We start from the raw sequence: 8,743 nt of genomic DNA, 5'->3' as shown, positions 1-8,743 counted from the left end.
CAATTCAAAAAATGGGTCGTCCCGGTGGGAGCACACCCGGACGCAAACGGACGCGTGGACAAAAAATATCCGCGGGACGCAAACGGACGCTCGCGACCATTTTTAAACGTCCGAAATACGTCGCGCCGCTGGAGATGCTCTAACCATTCAAGCACACCTCACGAAAGACCAGATCAAACCTCGCGCCCTGTGTTGTGCTGATGTGCTGTGTTCTGCATCCTCAGGCCTCGTGCAGTCCTACTCCATTATTTTTCTGAACGTAGGCATACGGTACAGTGGACTCCATAAAGCTGGCCTAATCTATCTTTGACGGATCCGAATGGCACCAATGCGTGCAACCAGACCAATTGACCTAACTAGATTTAGATGTGCGCCTTGGCGCACGAACCCGTGAAATTCACTCAAATTCACAGTTCGTATAACAACGATGAAAACCAGGTGGGAAAATGATAATACGTTATTGGCGTTATTGGCTCGGTACCTTAGCGGAGTAAATCTGACGGTCAAAATTCTATGGCAGCCGAGAGCTCTAAAATTACACGTTCACAAGACAAACATGCAAATAGAGAAGATAGATATAAATGATCATAGTAAGCCGGCATGCATAATAATACTAATGAACAAATAAGTAACGCGGCAATGTGGCCAACAACAAATCCATGGCAAACATGTACATAAATGTCACACACAATAGTTCTTGAACCAAGGAAAAACATTCTGGACTGAATATCAAGCCTTTCAACCTAAAAGCAATCACATATAGCATAAATAAAACACTGACATAGATGTTCCATGAAGACCTTGGGGTTAACACTACTCCATCAAACAATGCCTCTAATTTAACAACATCGGGCAATAAACAGAAATTCTAGCTCTGCGATCACTATATTGTATTGTTCATTCGGTGTCAATGCTCAATACAGGATATGATTACTTTAAGTCCTTTATTACATTGGCTAAAAACTGTGAAATTCACTGCTGAAAAACTGAGTTGAAGATTGCCTAAGACTCCAGCTTCATTCTGTATATTTAGCCGAGAGCAAAAACCTGAACTTCATCTGTTAGAGACCTACATTGGTAAGGTCAAGCTGATAATGAAACCATAATCGGAGAAATAAGAGCAATATGTAAGTAAAAAAGTGGAGTTACCTGAAAGTACCCACTAATAATGATACAATAATCAGCTAGCATATGGTCTGCAACAGCATAAGAAAAGCTTTAAAATCCTACTATAAACGCTGAAGGACATGTTGTATACATCATCTAAGAGCATTTATTTCAGCAGTGTCCCTGTGATCCTAAATGTTTGAGCAAGACGTTACTAAGCTACAATTCCATTTAATACTTCTTAGACCAAACTATCAAATTCCTCTTAACTACGTAAAGGTAGTATTTCGAGAAGAGGAAATTGTTTGCCAGTTCACAAACATATGTTTAATTAGCGTAAAAGTTGTGCACACAAAGGAACGTAGTGGAAGAGTAAGAACCAGGAGAATAAGGAGCCTATAACATATCTGAATGGTGATGTGGTCAAAATACATGTCTGCTTTATTGAAGCCAGCATCAACCATTCCTCACATAATTATGGGACTTGTATGTCAGTTCACCGAGTGTAGACAGGTTTACACAAGGTAAAGGTATACAGTGAAAGAATAATGAATAGAATACCAAGGTGTCTATAACATTTTGCACAAAATTCTGTGCACAGCTTTGAGCATCACTTGAGCAGAAAAATATGGTTTGTTTTAATGAATTTAATCCATCGAGCAGTAAACAAACGAACATGCATGACAGCTGGTAAGTCAAAATTAATATGGAAACCCAAGGACACATGCTCTGAACAATGTGCAGACCCAAAATTTATAAACTACCTAAAAATTAAATTGCCTACTTTTGGGGAGTTTCAGCAAGGTAAGCAAGCACAGAACAATCAGATGAAGGAACAGAACCGAGATACTCCGTAAGCAATAGGGCTACCTTACATATTAATTTTGCCAACAATTATAAGATAGCTGGAAAGAAAACACTAATAAATCCTAGAAGTGGTTTCAAGCAGACAACTCAAGTTCTTATTTTTTTGGGGGGACAAATTATTGGAAAATGAAATTATTGAGTCAACAGGAACGCTAAGATAAGAACAGATTAATCTTCCCCTACAGGATTTTTGTCAAACACCTTGTAGGCATATATAAAACTAAACTTGGACAAACAAAGATGAGAATCTGCGGGGAGGAGACTTGAGAGAGGGAGGGAGGCACGAACCTGTAGGTGGACTTCTTCTTACACTGAGGTCGGCGGCAGTGGCGCCCTGAACGGTGATGGCATAGCTGCACATGGAGGTCTTACTTCGCTGCAAGATCTTCCTCACCACCTCCACGGTTGGGCACATGGAGATTTAGCTGTGATTAATTCCTTCTAGAATTCTGCCTTCTAATGTACATAGCTGATATCTGAATTCCTTCTAGTGTTTTTCCTTCTAATGTACATAGATGATATCCAAATATATATAGCAGTCCATGCTGATTTGGGCCTGCAAAAAAAACAGCTCAATACACCTTTTTGTTCCTCTTCTCTAAACACAGAAGTTGATGCTTCAAACACCTTAGTCCGTGCAACTTCTATGAACGGCAAAGTCACAGCAAGCACAAGTCAAGACTGTTTTAGTGATATACATTATCTCTTTATTGTGGAAGATCTAGCACATCGTATTCTGTCAATATCTTCCCAGGTTGCCGGACTGATTCAGGGGATCCTACACAACAGTGCAATCTGATTTACACAGTAGAGCTTAGTACCTTTGATATTGTCAATAAACCTATTATAGTTCAGAGTAAGAAATTAAAATGATTATATCAGATACAATAAAAGAGGTTAAAAAGATCGCAAATCTCCAGGAAATGCACTATTCACTACTTCATATTACATACAAGAAAAGAGGTTAAAAACAAATGATGTCTCTGCATATTTCAGCATACATGCTCGTCATCGGAGATGCTTATGCTATGACTTAAAAAATTAAGTTGGTGAAAAATCAGTATAGAAGACCACCTCACCATGATGCAAGACATACTCTGATTACTGTATAAGCCATTCTTCTAATTGCATAAGCACAATCATGCTATCATAAGAAACTAACACAAAAAAAATCAGATCTAGTGAGTATAGCTCTGTGTATAGATTATGGCAAAAAGATATTACATAATCAGTAGGTTAAAAAATCAGATTAAAAAAATTGTAATGCACAGTTTCTCCTGAATATTAGTATTGACACTCAATTGTCTGAATATCAAAAAATCTCAGTCAATGCAATTTGTGACACAGCAACAAAAAGTTCCAACAGTTGATCAGTTTTCAGTGAAACAGCCAAATTTGCTGACCTCATTGGGAACAAAGCAAATAAACACATCAAAGCTTAGTCTAACTTTTCAGTAAATAAATAATAAATAAGCTGATGAACTGATTAGGAAAGGGGTATCTGTTTTAATATTTATCATGGCGACATAACAGATCCCATAAATTTTGACTAATGGTGTTAGTAACAATAGCAACAAATTTAATAGCAAAGAAAAGAGCATTATCTGCAGTCCAAGATATAGATAATCCAGTGGCCAATGAAGAAGGAATATTTAGAACACCATTCAGTAATACTCAAACAGTTCCAAAATGATATGGCCTTCTGATTTATGAAAGGATAAGAAACAAGAGTGAATCTTTGCCAATTGATGAGAGGCAGGTTCAACTCTAGCAAGCTAGCTAGCTAGTCTAGAACCTAAATATAGAGAAAAACAGGACAAATCAAATCAAATGTCAGGGATGCATCAATTAGGCCCTGATTGACAACAGACTACAAAGCTATAAAGCATGAACAAAAAATAAGAAATGCAAAGCTATAAAGCATGAACAGAAAGAGCAGAAACTCGCTTTAGAGGCTCAGTATGCCATTGAAACAGAAAGGGCACATACTCGCCTTCTATTTTGGTTTAGGAAACAAAAAATAAAGAAAGCATTAGCTTAGAATGTGCTAATATTTCTTAGCACATTAGAATAATAATTTAAAATATCAATACAAAAGTTTCATAACGTAAAATGGTTCTACAATACTATATAGATGTCAGGAAAATATCAAGCGGGAATAGAATTCTACCATTCGTAGTTATTCTATATTAGGACTAAATTGTAAGGAAACCTAGCTGAGTGATTGTTCCTTGTCAGCATCACCAAATGCTACGAAAGAAAGACATGAGAGGATAGTGTACGAAGTCTCCTACCATCTTTCTTTGATTCCAAGGTTACCCAGACTTTTTCCTTGGTATAGAGTTCTCCCATTTATTATTCCATAGAGTAGCTTCCAATTTGTCTAATATTTGCATCAGATGCAGAGAAATATAAATATAATTTTGGCTCTATTTTATAATATCACTTCTAAAAACTTATTATAAAAGAAAATTCGAACATGCACAGAGGTAAGTTTGAACTTTATACAGAGCTATATATAACTTTGGTTTTAGCAATTAATTCTTGGAGCTTAGTATTCGTTTGACAAAATCCTCCGTAACCAAAGGAATTTGCACTTTGGCCACACGTCAGTGAAATAAACAACCCAACCATGGACACGACTTGAAAACAGGAGAGCAAAATAGGATACTTATTTCGAACAGAAACCTGAAACTAAAAAAAAACCTGCTGTATATCAGCGAATGAATAAAATAGAGGCAACATTAGTAGCACTATCTCATTTGATTGTCTGTTTCAACAATAGCTACAGACTAACATGGGTAATATAGGTTCCTTCTTTTTTATGAGTTAACATCTACTGAAGTACTGTATGAAGCTAGTTTAGTTTGATTCCATTCTTAACATGGAGTAACATAGAAAAAGGATCTGTATAGTCTCCTCTAAAGATGAAAGTCAACTTGATTCAAAATTTGAACCTACCCGCTCGCAGACTACTGCAGGGCTTAAATTGGTACCCTTGGACAACATGCAGACAATTCCTTTGAGGTACATGGACATCAATACATCAATCAGCGGAAAGTGGCAATTAGCGCGAGGTCAGGTTGGACACCTGGAATACCAGGAGCATTTGTACCGTCATCACCACTGAGAAATTGCATAGAAGACCAAAGTCCATCGCCAACCAGTTTGACACGTCCCCAAATCCCCAACCAGTCAGGTAATACTTTGCAGTTGAAAGTACCAAAAATCTGAAGCAAATTGATGTATGCTTGGCTTGCTTGTGTATGTGCTATTTGATGTGTGTGAGAGAGAACATATTCTTATAGGGAAAATAGAGAAGTAATAACCAAATTTAAGTTTCTCAAAACCGAGTATCTATGGACTTTGTAGAATGTTTTGCATCTACATATGAGGGAAAAATTAGTCATTTCGAGCAGGCAAAAGAAAAGAAGAAATAAGAGCTGTTCTTGTCCTGCTCTTCATGTGGTATAGCCCTAGAAGTCTTTTGTTTTAGTCTCAGGAATTGTTCTTCAACTAAGCTATCCAGCACGCTTGCTTATAAATAATAAGATAAGCTATTTTCTCCATAAGACAACAACACAAGCATCTCCAAAGAGGATGGTTAATCTAGTATACTTAGCACTACCGGATGATAAAATTTTCGCACTGAGTTATTCTCCTATAATAACCATTTTGTATAATCCTATAATAACCACGTATCTATTAGAAAAAAAAAACCTATGGTGCTGAGGTATTCTCCTCCTTTCCTGCTATACGTATGGGTACCCATTTTGAATAGACGGAATGAGGAGTGTCGACGAAATAGCACACATGTGAGACATGGTAGGTTTCTTTATCTAATATACAGAGAATAGTGATCATATGAAACATGGTAGCAGCTAACAGTCTGACATGGTATATTTGTAGGGGATATATATAGACAGAGAGGAAATCCTAGAGACTAATTTACAACTCAAAAGGAGGCAAGTCTGCTGAACAGTAGTAGACTGATATATAATAGCGTCAAGGAAATTTCTAGAGTAAGCCAAGATGAAGCTACTTGCGGAGGTACAAATTTTATAATAAACCTAGAAACTAACCACACAAGAGGAAAGTAGATAATTGCTTCATGACAAATAAGCACAGGAAACAAAATAGAGACAATAATCATTAACTTAAAGTAGTATGTTTCCTGTTGGCTAGATCTTCTATTTACATAACTTAACAAACGACCAGACATTCTCACATATGGTGAGCACGGTGAACGGCGTATGCACCATCCATAATTGGAGCTTGCAATAGTCAGTTTCATGGGCAAGGTACAGTAGAGTAGATTTAATTACACAACTTAGCAACTCAAAAGGCATTCACATACAACGAACATGAGATGCAACATCCACATAAGATGCGCAGGAGCATCAACACAATTCATTAAGCCACCCAATCCCTAGCAACAGCCAAAAATAAAAGAGAGCCATTAAGCCAACCAATCCCTAGCAACAGCAGACCGAGAAGGTGAACAACAGACAAACCACAATGTGGTGTGGTCATCGGAGACAGGTATCACTGAAGACACTGTTTCATGCGACAAATACGAGTCAAGGTGCACGCCATTATTACTGTAATTGCAATTCCTTCTATAAAAACAGTGTGAGTTAATTTTAAGATGTTGACGTCAAATCAAACACACTAAATACTCAATCTCGTGTAGTCAAAGTAAATCATTTCATGTGTAAGGAAAATTTAGAGGTTTGCTTCAGATAAAACAAAAAGGAAATAGGTGTTCCCTAAAATATTTTCTAAAACTGCCTTCATCTGAAGATACGTACAATTATATTTTCTACATGATGGTATGCGCACTGTTCTGTTTCAGTGATGCACTTCATATTGATATCAATTAGTGCTCAGCAATGCTTCAAATATTCAGTTAGATACTATACATTTGACCAACTTAATTAGATTGCCCCTGCTAAAAGTATTACTCGCTCTGTTCAATAATTCCTATCGTGATAATTCTCGAACTAAAACCAAGACAAGAATTATGGAACGGAGGCAGTACTTATCTGCAGATTCTGTCTATTGCAACTACACCACTACAATCCATATATCTTCACATTTTCACAATCATCTTACAAAAAAATAGTTACCTGCGTGTGCATCCAAAATTTCAAATAAACCCAAATTGTGGCCAGCACCCATCATGGCTTCCCACAATTCCTAACACACCAAATCTCTGCCCTGCCAAAAGAAAAAAGATATTACATAGGTAGCTGCACTTACAGTTATCTCCACCAAATCTCTGCCATGCCATATTCTCCTTCTCTTCCCCTTTCTTGAGCTATTCAGAAAATACTGACAATTTCATTTATTCACCAATCATCCCTGATTAAGAATTTCTGCAAGCTGCAAAACCAAACCCCACTCTGTCACTTCCAAAGGGAATAAATGAATTGACAATGAGGTAAGAGCAAAGTAGTATGGGGTCATCATGAAATTCACGTCAACATCAGCAAGCATAAAACTGTCCAGTACCATCAAGGGTTAGGTTGTATTGCTAATTCTCACGAAAAAGCAATTAAGGATTTTTTTTCTAGATAGAACAATGAATAACCACTTCCAAAAACTCCACAATCTATTAAATTTGTGGATCTAATAGTTGACAAGAATCAGAAATTCAATAAAACAGAAATTTTGGATCTGTGACATGTAGGAACAAAATGGAGGGAGATGATTACTGACCTGTAGAAAAGCATTCTTGTCGTGCTGATCTGGTGGAGGAAGTGGCAGAGGAGCAGGAAACTGGACTCTTCCCAAACCTCCACCAACTCAAACCGGCGGCATGTTATACATGGAGACACCATTGTTCTCCTTCTTCCCGAGTTGCCACAAGGGGATCCTGAGAGAGATACCCGGAGGAAGGCAGACCTCCGTGATGCTACCCATCGTGGTCGCTCCATGGATGGGGCCTTCATCCTCTTGCACAGAGATGAACTTGCAGCAAACGGCGCGAGAAGGACGAAACAGAGGAGGAGCAGAGGCGCAGGAAGAACCGGCCACCTAGAGAACAACGACATGAATGACATCCCTACGCTCCATCTCGAGCTCGTCACGGCCAGCAAAGCACCATGGAAGGCCGGTCGATCTAGGGTTTGGGAGCTGCAGGGGAGGGACGGTTTAGGAGAGAAATCATAGAGGACGGAGGGAGGAAGAATATCAAGGAGGAGGAAGCATGGAGAAGGAGGGGACTACCTGCAACGCCGCCGCCGGGGTGTGCCTGTGGCTGGGCCTCTCCCCGCGCTGCTGCTACTCGCGCGGAGCAGCACGAGCCGGAGGTCTGCAGCCTGGCCTCCTTTGCCGAAGACGACGGGGACAACGCGGAGCTCGTACTGAGGGGAGAGAGGCGAGCGATTGGGGGCGGAAGAGCTCAGGAGAGGATTGGGGAGGACGAGAACACCAGGGATTGGCGGGCCGGCGGCTAGGGTTTCCACCGTTTGGGCTGCTTCTTTTATACCACATAGTAACAAAGATGAACGGCCGAGATCGGTTCTAAGGAAGATCCAACGGCCACGAGCCGCAAATCGTTGTGAGTCCCCCTATGGGGGGCATCTATTATATCTCTTAATACTAGGAGGCAGGTGGCACAGATGGTTTAATTGCTCATATGTTTTGCTTAGCTTTTTTGTCAGCAAAATAATAGTTGGATCACGCCGATACTTCTCTTGTGTGTTTGCTCCATTCGCCGTCGTCATCTTAATAACACCGAACTCAGTAATCGAGACGAATTTTC

The 8,743-nt window shown here is 39.2% G+C and overlaps 1 long non-coding RNA gene across 3 annotated transcripts; it reads right to left on the bottom strand.

Annotated features, from left to right (window-relative positions):
- Positions 1 to 629: 629 nt before the first annotated feature.
- On the bottom strand, positions 630 to 8,576 carry LOC127340922 (uncharacterized). 3 transcript variants are annotated; one of them, XR_007875022.2, is made up of 6 exons: positions 8,206 to 8,576; positions 7,696 to 8,112; positions 3,054 to 7,359; positions 2,263 to 2,752; positions 1,150 to 1,196; positions 630 to 1,058 (listed from the first exon to the last, which is right to left on the bottom strand). It is a non-coding gene; the product is annotated as an uncharacterized lncRNA (long non-coding RNA). The 3 variants fall into 3 exon arrangements; XR_007875021.2 differs by having other exon boundaries at positions 630 to 1,069; positions 2,263 to 7,359; XR_007875020.2 differs by having other exon boundaries at positions 2,263 to 7,359.
- Positions 8,577 to 8,743: the final 167 nt, after the last annotated feature.

Source organism: Lolium perenne, chromosome 3 (genome assembly GCF_019359855.2).
Source record: "Lolium perenne isolate Kyuss_39 chromosome 3, Kyuss_2.0, whole genome shotgun sequence".
Taxonomy (NCBI): domain Eukaryota; kingdom Viridiplantae; phylum Streptophyta; class Magnoliopsida; order Poales; family Poaceae; genus Lolium; species Lolium perenne.
The sequence above is the reverse complement of the archived record's forward strand: the minus strand, read 5'-3'. Positions and strand labels throughout refer to the sequence as shown.